Source organism: Camponotus vicinus, unplaced genomic scaffold, assembly GCF_025532165.1.
Source record: "Camponotus vicinus isolate PSW18456_S1 unplaced genomic scaffold, iyCamVici1.0 SCAF_10, whole genome shotgun sequence".
NCBI classification, from domain to species: domain Eukaryota; kingdom Metazoa; phylum Arthropoda; class Insecta; order Hymenoptera; family Formicidae; genus Camponotus; species Camponotus vicinus.
Window position 1 is genome coordinate 9,454,527 of NW_028141946.1, and position 14,997 is coordinate 9,469,523.

Genomic DNA, 14,997 nt, shown 5'->3' on the forward strand with positions numbered 1-14,997 from the left:
CGAATTTAGTCGATCCGAAACTGATTGTAATAACGTAACAATGTTAAAATATCATTAGCAACTTTAATTAATTTTGCCTTAATTTTGCGTTAATATTCCAATGATAGTTCGCATTTGACTGATTCACCATTTTTAGAACACAGATTATTATTATTATTATTATTTTTATTATCATCATTATTATTATTATTATTATTTATTATCATTATTATTATTATTATTATTATTATTATTATTATTATTATTTTTATTTTATCATCATCATTATTATTATTATTATTATTTATTATCATTATTATTATTATTATTATTATTATTATTATTATTATTATTATTATTATTATCATCATATCACGATAGCTTTGTCCCCAAGATGCGCAAGAGATTAATTCGTATTACTAATAATAAGGCAGACATCTCGAATGCCATCTATCACCGCGGAATCCTTGGACCAGGTTGATTTGGCAATCGAGGAACGTCGAGAAGCGTGTGGTTTCTGTCGCGGTCCATTTTCAGAAGCGGCGAATACCAATGCATGCCTGCATCGGATCAGCCACCGGGGAGAGATTCGTCTTTATTAATGCGAGAGTGAAAAATGGCTCGTTAAACGAAGAGAAGAGGCCTTCGTGCCACCGTACTTTCACCGACTCTTTCGCGAAAATAGAAGAAATTTACCGACCAACGTTTCTTCTCTCGTATAATTCCGTTTCCCGCAAATCAATAGGTAGGGCAGAGATTCGTGCATTATGTTAAATATAGATACAAATCCATAATTGATATATATATGCAAAAGTGACGGAAATAGTTCAGAAATATGCAGAATATCACTCCTTTTCTCTCGAAATTTTGTTTTCAGTATTATGTGTATACAGCACGTTTAATTAATCATCTGAATGTTTTTCTTCTTGAAGGTGAAATTTTTGAAAATCTGACTTTTTTATTTTTGTAAAAATAGCTATTATTTCGAAAAGTGTGTTATATTAGGGTGTATTAATTATAAATTTCGATAATATGATAATTTAATTTATTCGAGGCGCTATTATATTTAAAATAAGGAATTAATGGAAAAAATCATAGACGGTTAATAGATTTACAAGCAATCGAAATTGAAATAATTTCACTCGTTTTTCTTTCTCTTTTAATTTTAAGTGAACTTTAAAATTACTGCACAAATTGGAATTTAATTATTAAATTTAATTATTAAAATGGAATTTAATTATTCAGATATTTAATGAAGAGAGAAGATTAAGCAGTAGAATAATTATAGTTTATTATGTTCAATTTGATATTGAACATCTCGTAATGACCTATCTTATACAGAGATGAAAAGAGATACATTTATAACTGTAAATATAAATAACCGGATTAGACGACGGATACTTGTAAAGAATGAGAGAATATTCAGTTTCACGAGTGCAATTAATAAAATACATGTACAGAGAGAGGATATAACAGCAGGTTATACGTCATCACGTGTACAATGTTTTTACAAAGTAGGAAAGAGTAGTCGGCAATTTTTCCAGGCATGAATATTAATAGACAATTACATGTATAATACCGTCAGAGCTAGATCACGCATATCATTTATGCACGAATACTACACACATATAAAGAAAACATACTGATGAGAGAGACTGGCCATTTATATTCATAGTCGGTTAATAAGAGATAGAAAAAATTCTCACGGATTCATTAGGCATCTCGTAAATCGTAAATTAGATTAAGAGGATCGTGTGATGTGAGAAACAAATTAAACAAGCATGATTTTTTCATTAATCTTATTTTATTTAATTGACATTTTGTTTTAATTGTTAAATACATAATAATAAGAGTAGACAATATTATATAGGATCTGCATATTATGCCATGCATGTAATTATAGTAAAAAATGTGTAATCATATATTTATTATTCTGTAATATTTTTTTACAATGTAAAGGGGATGTTATCAACTACTAAAAGCCATGGAAAAATTCACATTCGCTGAATTTTTATTTGTGCACAATAACATATTCGGACATTGTTACCGATGTTATTCCAAATTCTGTACAAGCGTATTGTCAATAATGTATTTTACAATTAGAAATACCAAATATGTTTTACTCGTCAGCTTTTTGTTTGTTAATTTATTATCTTGAATGGCCGAGCTTCCGAATGGATACAAACATCGAGAGTCGCATATTATTGTTGCAGTTTTATAAAGAACTTTGTCGACTTGCATTTTTTTATTTATACACTATTTTATACGAAATAAAATAAAATGAAATCTCAATCGAGAAAAAGAGAAAAAAAAAGATGTTAAAGATCAGTTATGGAACGCGAGTTTTTTTTTTGGAGCACGGAAATCTTTATTTTTTACATATAAATTCGCTTTTAGTCTTTTCTCGTTATTTTTACGGATTAAGGCGGCATGTATAATTTAGAAGCAGCGGACTAACGTTCATTATCCGGGCTAACGGAGTGATTTTGTCGGAAAGCTGGATAAAATTTATTTCCTAGAGGCCGAAGAGAAGTTGATAAAAATGAATTTCTGTACAAAATTATATCTACACTTTAAATGCTGCATCAGAGAGAGAGAGAGAGAGAGAGAGAGAGAGAGAGAGAGAGAGAGAGAGAGAGAGAGAGAGAGAGAGAGAGAAAGAGGAGACTCTTTCATTGTAACAAGCTGATAATTGTAACGCTCTGATAATTCGAGGCCTTATATACCATTATTCGCGCTCGGAAATGCGAGAGGGAGATAGGTCGCTATTTATCGCGTAAACATTTAATTTTCAACATGCCTTTGCGCGAATGTCAAATTAAAATTCTACCAAAGTGCAAAGATAAATTGAAAAATAAAGTGCGTTGTTTTTCACTTGTCTTTTTTTAAAAAGATTTAGTTTGCAGAAAATTCTTTTTCAATCAACACTTATATACAGGGTGTCCCAGATTTAACGAATCAGCCGTTAATGGTAGATTCCTGAGATCATTTGGAAACGAAAATCTTAATACCAAAATGTTGAGGAAGATGTAGTTTCGGCGCTACAAAAGATTAAAGATTACCAATCGGCGCGTTACGTTCTCCTATTCTCCAGGGACGCATTAAAGGGCCCGCGAACAGCGCGTGAGCGCGATTTTCTTCGACAGTAGTCAGTAGATTGAACATTTGTATGAAGTCTTTCTCAACATTTTGGTATTAGAATTTTCGTCCCTAAATGATCTCAGGAATCTGCTATTAACGGCTGATTCGTTAAGTCTGGGACACCCTGTATATTCTCGATGTTATTATATCTCTGTCAAATTAAAATTTTATCGCGGTACAAAAATTAATTAAAAAATGTATGGAGTTATTTGTTTCTCGAAAGCTCGGTTTGCGAGAAATTCTTTTTATTATTATCTTATTTACTGCTTCTCACTTGGAGAAATTACGATGGCATAATCCGTATTTGTTTTCCGTAAGAATTCTCGTGCATCCTCGAACTGACAGAACTCCAACTCCAATTTCCCGGCGTATCACGATGAAAGGAAGATCCGTTGGTGAAATTTCCTTGCGTACAAACTCTCGTCTCGCGTTACCTCGCGTTGTACCTCGTGTCACACGGTGCAGTGATAGTGGAGCAATTTCCAGCGATTTATCGGGACAGGTGGAGGAACGACGTCGAGGCAGGCATTTTCTAGCTACATTCGTTCTGATACACCCTATTCCCCTTTTTCCCCTCTCCCTTCTGCCTCTTTCCGGTCGCTTCCGGCCGCTGTCGGCGGTGGAAACGTTATCGCACCTCGTCACGAGGACCAATCGACTTTAATGACTTTAACAGTCGGGAGGAAACGCGTCGGGTTTACGAGATTGCCTAGCAATCGCATTGTGACGCTTTTATGGAGGATTAAAGCCAATTCCGTGCGTGTGTTGGTGATGATGATGATGATGGTGTGGTACAGGGTGACTATAATTCCTGCTTCGCATCTACCACCCAGATACTGAACACCCTGTTATATAGCCTCGGTTTACGCCGAGATTTACGATGTGTCTTGTTTGTAAAACATTTCTTCCACGCGAAACCCATGTTTTATTGTCACATAAATATATACGAACGATCGACCGCGATTTTTGACAAAACATCGCGGCAAGATAACACGATGCAAAAAGAATTAAAGATCTCTTTTCTTGAAAAAAAAAACTTTTTATATTTATGTAAAATGTCGAATAGTTGTATAAAAGATGCACAGATGAAAATACGCACATGTGTAACACTTTTTATTTTTTCAGAAAACGGAAAATATTTTGCAGTCTTCTTTACGCCATGTGTTTTATATAGATAATAATATCAGCGTGAAAAATATTCTGGTTATGGATTATTGTAGAATCGTTTTGTTTATCAATGTCATTATCGTGATCTTTAATCTATAGAGTAGTGTTTTGTCAATATAATACATCAGAACTTAATGACATACATATTCCTCATCCAATTTGAAATCGATTTTTCCTATATGAAAATGTCGAGGTCATCATTTTTCGCGATTTATCTCTGCTCCTGACATAACATATTTCACAAGTCTTCAAATTTTCCTATGGAAGTATACAGGGTGTCCCATTTTAATGTCCCACCCCAAATAACTTTCTTATTTTTAATTTTAGAAAAAGATATTTAAGACAAAAGTTGTATGGTTTCAAGGGGGACATAAGGTGGTGTCATTAGTTTGACCTTGAATAGTTGCTTCAAGGTCACGTAAAGGTCACCTTCAATTTTTTAAATGAAACCCCTTACTTTCTATTGCATATTCTTGTAGCTTATTTCGAGAGCTTTCCAAAACACTATAATTAAGTTAGTTTTCATTAAGTACTTTCCGAGTTATGAGGCTTGAAATCATTTCTTAATTTTACATAAACCATAAAATATCTAGTAAAATATTCATTTTTCGATTATCTTACCTTAATACTTTTATGTACAAAATAATGAGAGGAATCAATTGGTGTAAAGAAAACACATAATTGTTTCGAAAGAAAAAATGTAATTTGCAATTAACAATTACATTTTTTTTTTCGAAACAATTATGTGTTTTCTTTACACCAATTGATTTCTCTCATTATTTTGTACATAAAAGTATTATAGTAAGATAATCGAAAAAAGAATATTTTACAAGATATTTTACGGTTTATGTAAAATTAAGCAATGATTTCAAGCCTCATAACTTGGAAAGTACTTAATGAAAACTAACTTAATTATAGTGTTTTGGAAAGCTCTCGAGATGAGCTGCAAGAATATGTAATAAAAAGTAGGCGATTCCATTTAAAAAATTGAAAGTGGCCTTCACGTGACCTTCAAGTAACTATTCAAGGTCAAACTAATGACACCACCTTATGTCCCCCTTGAAATCATACAACTTTTGTCTGAAACATCTTTTTCTAAAATTAAAAATAAGAAAGTTATTTGGGGTGGACATTAAAATGGGACACCCTGTATACAGGGTGTCCCAGACTTAACGAATCAGCCGTTAATGGTAGATTCCTGAGATCATTTGGAAACGAAAATCTTAATATAAAAATGTTGAGGAAGATGTAGTTTCGGCTCTATAAAAGATTAAAGATTACCAATCGGCGTGGTACGTTCTCCTGTGCTCAGGGACATAGCGTATCAAGGGGCCAGCGTACAGCGCAATAATATCGATATCGATAAAAGGATCAATATAAAATAAAAAATAGGTTTCTGCAGTGAGCGCGATTATGTCTTCGATGCGACAGTAGTCAGTAGGTTGAACATTTTTATGAAGTCTTCCTCAACATTTTGGTATTAGAATTTTCGTCTCCAAATGATCTCACGAATTTGCAATTAACGGCTGATTCGTTAAGTCTGGGACACTCTGTATAGGGAAGTAAAGTCTATTTAAAATTAAATGAAGGATATTGGCATCTTTGAAGCTTAATTTATGAAACAGTTCTCATTCTCTTAATTACTAATTGCTTTTAAGGGAATATCGGTATCCGTTTTCGAAAGATCGATTTTAATTTCGCGAAAGAATTTGCTATTAAGCATTAAAAGCGATACGTGACGGGACATTCTGTATATGTATACACATATACACAGTAGCAAAAGAAATTCCGTGTAATTGCTAATTTCCGGTGAGACGAATAACCAAGATAGCTTGCCGGATGTGGCGTGATGCATAAAGTTTCGCACATGGCTCGCCACAGTTTATACGCTTCACCTTACCTTCTCTCACAATGAAACGTCATAAATGCAGTTTTAATGCCCGACTTTATTCATTCTTCCGATATTCTGTAGTCTTGAGAAAAAGGAGGAAAGAAAACGAGAGAAGAGAGGAATACTTTAGGCAAAAAATGCACGTCAAGGTGCTTTATTTGCATTCTCAGCTATATTTCTGTATCACGTTTTCCCAGTTTCGCTCCCTTACATTACAATCCTGTTACATTATAATCCTCGTCGACAGGACGAAAAAGAAGGATCGAAAATCACGCGGTCATGTTTGCCCTGGCTATGAATGTAATCGCTGGTTGCGTGCGCCAACATCTGTCGTGATGGATGACTTTCTGATGAACGTCCGGGCTGAAAAACAATTCCCGGCCGCGCATATTCATTAGGGCGATCTGCATCGCGATTCATTTTCATCCAAAGTTGATTTTAATCGCGGCAGATTCCAATCGATCGGGAGATAATGAGATGAGAACGAAGGGCGAAGGTCGTCCGCGATGCCATATCGGAAATGAGACTTTGTACATAAATTCCGTCAATTGCCATTGATTTGATTGAAGCTCGTGCTTCGATAAACACGACACGTGATATCGACATGTTCCTTTTTTCTATTTTATTTTTAAACATGTTTGTTCAATTAATAAATCTTTTATATGGAAATAAATTGCTCTATTCTTTTGATTTGTTTCTGCATATATGAAATACGTACGAAAAATCACATAGACTCGTGTATACGTTATCTGTCTTTTTAAATTTCCGTCATGTTTTTAGCGCTCGAGAAAAATATAAGCCCCTTTGCCGAAGCATTGTTCGCAAGCGCTCTATTTACACTATGTAAGCATTTTCTTTATACATAGTCTACCGCTTTATTCAGACTGCGAAACATTTTCTCTGTCGTTATTTTTCCATTTTATGTATATAATAAGGGAAGTAGAACAACGCATTTATGATACTGAGAACTCTGATATATACTGTTATCGAGAGGAGAGACGCAAAATATACGCGTTTTCACAAAAAAATCGTTAACATGGGAAAGTGTTTTTCGGTTTGCTTTTCACAGTTGCAGAAATTATCCGATGAATTCGCTTTATTTGTAATTACATTCGATTTCGATATTGATCGTGGATGCGATTGAATTCACATTATTGGTTTCAATATAATTACATAGGATCGTGTTTCTCGTTAATCGCTTTATGCTTGTGTGTCGCGTTGATTGTTGTTAAATTCTCACATTTTATCGTGTAGTAGCTATAATTAGAGGATAAATATTCGCTCTTGCTGAAACAGAGAGTTAAGAGCGAACGAAACGGTTCAGTTGATATAAACAGGTCACACACGTGGTTTGTATAAAAACTGAATTCTAAAAATGACTAAAAATCTGGTAAGTATTTTCGAGTGTAATGATTCGAGAAATACAAGAATTAGATTGTCATTGCCGGGGATATAGAGGAGAAATGATTAGCATCACGTATATTATTTTTTATCATAAATATATCAATATTTGTAAAAAAAATATATGTATAAAAGATCGATTATATTAATTATAGAGTACATGATAATTGGCTGAATATATTTCTCAATTAACTGATCTGCAAATTATTATATACTAATTATTTACGCAATCATTTGCTAGCTTTTGTTTGTATTTTATCAATGCGTCCCTATTAGTAACACTAATTGAAATATTATTCAGTACTAGTAACTAGTATAATAAATAATTGAACTACTAGGACCGATTTACCCGTTTTAATTAACCACACGTATAATGAATGCTGTCCGTGTTTCATGCATAGTTCAAGCTTGTAGCACGAAATGCCGGGATAAACGTTGAGTGCCCAAAGGAGATCTTGTCAGTGTTTCGATCCGAAGAGAAAAAGGGCGAAAGAGAGAGTGTGTAATATGTGAGAAAGAGAGAGAGAGAGAGAGAGAGAAAATGGGATATATTAGATATATTACCCTTTACATGCAGGAACTTTGAAGGCAGCTTAGAAATCAAAGAGAAAAATAAAAGGAAAAAGATGGCCTATCAAGACGAAGACAGCGAAAAGGAAAAAAAATAGAAAGAGAAAAGAAACATTTTTGCAAGAAACAAGAAAACAAAGAGAACAGTGGGGGTCGTAGCAGCAAAGGCTTAAGAGAATCTCACGTGGGATGAAAGAGAAAGCGAGATGAAAGATAATTCTAATGAGAAGGTGAGAGAAAAAGAGACGTGAAGAAAGATGGCTGTAGATAGGCAAGATCAGTAAAGGACAAGAAGAGGTAGATGTAGAGAAAGAGAGAGAGAGAGAGAGAGAGAGAGAGAGAGAGAGAGAGAGAGAGAGAGAGAGAGAGAGAGAGAGAGAGAGAGAGAGAGAGAGAGAGAGAGAGAGAGAGAGAGAGAGAGAGAGAGAGAGAGAGAGAGAGAGAGAGAGAGAGAGGACGAGAAGGAAGGTGGATGCTGAGCTGTATCGATCCCTCCTCTCCTCCGTCCGTGACGTCACTGACGTACCCCACCAGCGGCAGTGATGATACGCTTGTCCTTCGATCACAGGCGACAGACTTAACTTTAGAGCCATTCATTCAGTGGCTTCGCCGGCGATATTTATTTAGGCGAGCGGTCGCGTGGCACCCCCCCACCGACATTGAACGCATTGTACGTACTTTTCTTCACTTTCTCTGACACAATTAACGATGTGAGCCCACCGCTCATCGATATAAACTCGATGGGACTGACTGTTTCTAATATTATAATTAACATTTTCATCGTATCGACATTTATTGCATCAATATTTTTAACAACTCGCTTATTGCATCAACAACTATTATTCCTTTCATGTAAAGATTAATGTGACAATTTTAGATTTAATAAATAACAGCATGTAATGCTGGGATTTGCAAATTCCAGAAAATCCGCGCATTCTTGACATGAAGGATCTCTTTTTTCCGGATTTTCAAATTTACATTTAAAGAGAATATTCCATAAGAATTTATGGTAGTGAAGAGAGAAAGTCTAAAATATTGAATGCTTGAAAAGATAAAAAGTGCAAAAAGTGGTAGTCAATATCATCTTCAAAATTATCTTCTCGTTGAAAATTCTTAATTCTAGATTCCCTCGAAAATATTTGCGAAAAACGATATTATTTTAGCTCATGTCCGTAAAATGTCTGAGGGTTGTGAAAGATTCAAGTTGTCGGAATTATATCACGACTTCAATCTCTGTTCTCTAGATTGATTACAAGTCAGATTGTTTTGCTCAGGACGGGGAGATTTAGCTATTAATTTAAATTGTAGTGTAATACGAATCTTACAGGAGATTAAAATTAAATTGCGCATCTCGCCGGAATAATATTCTTCGTTGAAAGTACCGATATCATCATCAGCACGCGACCACGAACAGGTTGGAGCGATGGTGCATGTTTTAGGGCTGCGTATCGATTCGATGTATAAAATGAACGCCGTTCGAGAGATACGCGAGCTGCGCAAATTCTGTTAAATTTGTGGCCTTACCAGCTGTTAACTTTCTGTATATATCACGAATAAGCATATACATATACGTCGTTTCCCGTTATGTGTATCCGCGATAAAGTTACACAGGAAGGTTATCGTTTTGCATCAACTGCTTCTTGAAAGTCGGTTAATTTTCTTGCGAATGACATCACTGCCCGCGAATATCTTTGAGCGATAAGAGATTTTATCGCATTCTAGGCGGTTAGTAGCTAGAAATTTAGCTAGTTTGGCCAAATGTTAGATTTGACATTAGCACCATGGCGTTTAATTTTAGCCGATACATGCGCGGATGGTAAATTCGTAGGCCCCATACTTGGCACATTTCGATGAAATCATAATCGTAGCGCGATTCAACGAATTTCGCTTTCTTTGTTTCAAACGCGAATTTTGATATCAATTATTTTATTGCTAATTTAATTATTATAATTATTTATTATTTATATATATTTTATATTATAATTATTTATTATATATATATATATATATATATATATATATATTTATATATATATATATTTATATATACAGGGTGTCCTAGACCACCCGTACACCCCTTTTCTTTCAAAAACTAAGCATTTTAGAGAAAAACGTTTTCGACAAAAATTGTGTGGTTTTGAGGGGAACATAAGATGGTGTCATTGGTTTGATCTTGGATGGCATCGTTAAGGTGAGGTCAAGGACACCTTTAATTTCTTAAATGGAACCACCTATTTTTTATTGCATATTCTTATAGCTTATGTCGAGAGCTTTCCAAAACACTATAATTAATAAAGTATTTTTTCATCAAGTACTTTTCGAGTTATAAGGCTTGAAATAATTTCTTAATTTTACATAAACCATAAAATATCTAGTAAAATATTCATTTTTCGATTATCTTACCTTAATACTTTTATGTACAAAATAATGAGAGGAATCAATTTGTGTAAAGAAAACACAAAATTGTTTCGAAAAAAAAAATGTAATTTGCAATTAACAATTACATTTTTTTTCTTAAAAATAACTATGTGTTTTCTTTACACGAATCGATTTCTCTCATTATTTTGTACATAAAAGTATTAAGGTAAGATAATCGAAAAATGAATATTTTACTAGATATTTTATGGTTTATGTAAAATTAAGAAATTATTTCAAGCCTTATAACTCGAAAAGTACTTGATGAAAAAATACTTTATTATAGTGTTTTGGAAAGCTCTCGACATAAGCTATAAGAATATGCAATAAAAAATAGGTGGTTCCATTTAAGAAATTAAAGGTGTCCTTGACCTCACCTTAACGATGCCATCCAAGGTCAAACCAATGACACCATCTTATGTTCCCCTCAAAACCATACAATTTTTGTCGAAAACGTTTTTCTCTAAAATGCTTAGTTTTTGAAAGAAAAGAGGTGTACGGGTGGTCTAGGACACCCTGTATATAAATTTATATATTTATTATTATTGTCAATTTTGATTCAATCATTTGTAAACTACTCGATGGACGTTCTTTATTTCATGTATAAACTATAAAAAAATAGATTTCTGAGGTCTTTTTAAATATCTTCGTGATACAGGGTATAAGTTTGCAATTGGAATTTGCAAGACGAAAGCAAACGCGCGTGTTTTCCTGCAATGTCTCCCTGAGGATTGTCGAATAGCATTGAATAAATTCAATAGAACGCGAAAGCGAACGGAAGAATCTTCGAAAAACAGTGAGATTTACATTCCGCATCGTCCCCCTTCAATTTGTCGAATGCGCGGAGATCTAGATCGACCTTCTTCCCCGAGACAGATCGGAAAATTTCGCGCTCGCAGTTGTTTAAACAATGTATTTCCCCAGACGCTTCCGCATCTTGCCAGGGATCCAGATTGCCTGGGAGAGAGGAGGAGGAGGAAGAAGAGACCGCGAGTATAGCAAGGTCGCGAAAACACAAATCGAGCGCGCGAACTCCGATGTACTTTAGCGAGAGTAGCCCTCTCGCTCCCTCTTCCCCTTCCCCACGAAATAGTCGATCCACGGTGGAAACTTTATTTTCGAGCTTTTTAAATATACATGATACTCTGCTCTCTGCCCGAGCCGAGCTTTTAGCCTTTTTAATACTATTTCGCGTATGAAAAGTCCACCATTCGAAGAGTGTACACATAATGTTATATCGACATAACTTGTTATATCGAGGAAATAGAATTTGATTTGTAAATCAAATTGTAAGTAAGAAAATAGGACGATTATTTTGCTCGATGGATTCTTATATGGAACGATTGTCTTATTATGTCTTGATTTTAATAAACAGGTAAAGGGATATATTTAAAAAAAATTTTCTTTCAACGAAAACATAGGCTATTTTTTGTTTTTAGAGTGTTTGTTTCATAAATAATTAAAAATTTCATTATTGTGCAAGATACGTATCTTGAATATTTTTTATATCTTTCTTTTATTTCTAGATTTCATTTAAATTAGGTAAGAAAGAATAGAATTTTCGTAGATTCATGAAAGGGCTCTCTCAATGTGTGTGGAAATGTTTACGATGCGTACGAAATACGAGGGTGGTTTGAAAAGTCCGTGCAAAAATGAAAACTACTTAATTTTTCGGGATAAACCTTTTTTATTTTTCAACGTAGTCTCCTTTTAGGCTTATACACTTCGTCCAATGCTGCTCCAGTTTGTTGATCCCTTCCGAATAATAGGATTGGTCCAACTCTGCAAAAGGCATTCGTTTCCGCAATCCTCGTTTGAATAAAATCTCCTTCTCGCCAGCCATTTCTTCATATTGGGGAACAAGTAATAGTCCAAGGGAGCTAAATCTGGAGAATAGGGGGGATGCGGAACGAGTTGGAACCTTAACTCCATCAATTTTGCGGCCAAATTCTCTTTCATACATTTTTTAGAAATCACTCGACTTCCTCGATTCAAACGAACGCCAAACACAATGAAATAGACCGGTCTGGCTGAAACTTGATGTGTATTCTTCCAAGAGATGCTACTAACTGAAAATAACCTCGATACACACCAGTGGTGCCATCTCTCTGACTTTGCACGGACTTTTCAAACCACCCTCGTAAGGGTGCAATTCCACGTAGAAGAAAAAGCGGAACGGAAAAGAAGTATAGTGGGGGTAACCAATCAGAACGTTTCTCCAAAAGACATATCTGTTCCGATTTTAAATAACCGGGTTCCCCATGTACCGGAAAAAGCGGAAATAAGTAAGAGTAAAAAATTATTTTTTATGAATTATAGTTAACAAGAATAATCAATTTTGTAAAAATATATCTTTTTATAATAAATGGAAAATTCCAATGGAATATAATTTACGAAAAAACAAAGCTAATTCGGAATTATTGTAAATTTTAGGTTAGAATTTTTTCCGTTTTTGCGTAAAATATATTCCATGGGGAACCCAGTCATATAAAAGCGGAATGGAATAAAGAACTTTATAATAATATAAATTTAACAAGGGAAATATATTATTTTAGTGTAATTTTGTTATGTTTTTATATTTTGTGAAAATAAAATTAAACTAAACTATTATAATTATAAAACAATTATAAAACTAAACTATTTATATGAAACAATGATAAAATTACATTTTATATTGTAACAAATATTTTATTCAGAATAATATATTTTCACCTAATTTAATGTTAAGTGTAATAAATTGTTACAAAATTTAATATATATATCTGAAAATAAAACACATACACACACATATTTTATATTATAATAAAAAAATTTACCGATGACATTATTATTTTATATAAAAATAAATTTATAAATTTTATTTATGAATAAGAAAGACTAGATATGCTAGGTATGTACATACATACGAGAACGCTAGGTATGATGTCTTTTGGAGAAACGTTCTGATTGGTTACCCCCACTACACTGGGGGACTGCACCCTTAAAGAGGAAAAGAGCCATAAGAAGAAGAGGGATAGAAACAACACACGTGGAGGAATGAATCCTCATCCTCGCGCAATTCGATACGTTGCATAATTTACAGTGACAACTGGACCAAGTTAGCCGAGATCAGTCATCCGCAAATAAATATACACACACGAACACACAAAAATGGAGAGAAGATCCAATTGAGCGAAAGACAGATAGACAAGGTAAAGGGACTATGACAGTATATATGACGGACAGGAGAATTTTTCTCTTTTTGTTGCTTTTCCCTCCCTCTCTCCTCGTTGGATAGGATCAAAAATAAAAGCCGCGGATCGCGGTCAACGTGGTTAATATTGATTCAGGTCGGATTCACGCGAACTTCACTTGAACCGGAACACCACTATCGTTTTAACTCTCTATCTAGTGCCCGTACTTTGTTTTCGAAATTGGTTTAAAAGTCACCGCAGGGACTTCCCTTTTTATCTCGACCAAAAAAAAGCGACTGATCGAGCGAAACGCTCTTCGTCAGCCAAGTAAATTGAAATTAATGCCATTAATGCAAATAAAACGATTGCACTGAATGGTACAAAGAATGATGTTCGAACGAGCTTTTGGACCTCGCTGGAGGGGGATTCTAGATCGACCACGAAAACCCCATTTGCGCGAAAATAAAAATATATCTAATGCTCGGTTCGTAAATAAAGTGTGAATTCCACGTTGAATTGTCGAGGGTGTATAAATGTCTCGCTTTGCAAAATGCGATAACGATAGTTTTCACGACTCGTCGCGCCTGAAAATTTTCCGTTCCTCAGGTTATTTACAACAGTTTTCCCGCATTCAATCGAATCCGGTCGCAGATGCAAATTTCATTGTTCCCGTTCCGCAACTTCGTAACTTTGAATTTTTCCGGGTAGTCATTCATTATAACAGTCGCATACATAACAATCGGGCCCGATTGTCCGTGCGAGCGCGCCTCGTATTCGTCGAAAAGAGCACGTGTAGCACAGAAATTGTTATTGCAACTCCGTACAATGACAGCATAGATATTATTCACGATAGTCCGACGATTGCTGATTTCAGTTCACAATTTTCATTGACGTACGCGTAATGAAAGACGCGTACGTCACGTTACACGTGTTCGTATTACATCGTCATGTAACTATGCTCTTTGCGTTTATCGTCATGTCACGTATGTCTCTAAATTCCCAATCGGTTTAATCCATACATGCACATCGACGAGCGTCGCTCCAATATGTGACGTAGGGAGTAATATTTGCTGAAATCAGCTGGAGCATGACGTTCGGCTGGTTTAGTCGATCAAAAAATCTCCGAAAAGCAATTGAAAAATGTCAATATTCCATCGGAGAAAGAATCGCTCTGTTAAATTAATAAATCATTATTTTTTATCGCAAAATTAACAAGACAAGGCTGAAAAAATCTAGAATTATTTATTTATCATTAGAGAC

The 14,997-nt window shown here is 34.6% G+C and overlaps 1 protein-coding gene across 5 annotated transcripts in view; it reads left to right on the forward strand.

Annotated features, from left to right (window-relative positions):
• LOC145960879 (A-type potassium channel modulatory protein KCNIP1) overlaps positions 1-14,997 on the forward strand; it is a 62,207-nt gene that overhangs the window by 15,958 nt on the left and 31,252 nt on the right. The gene's annotated exons all lie outside the window — the stretch shown is intronic.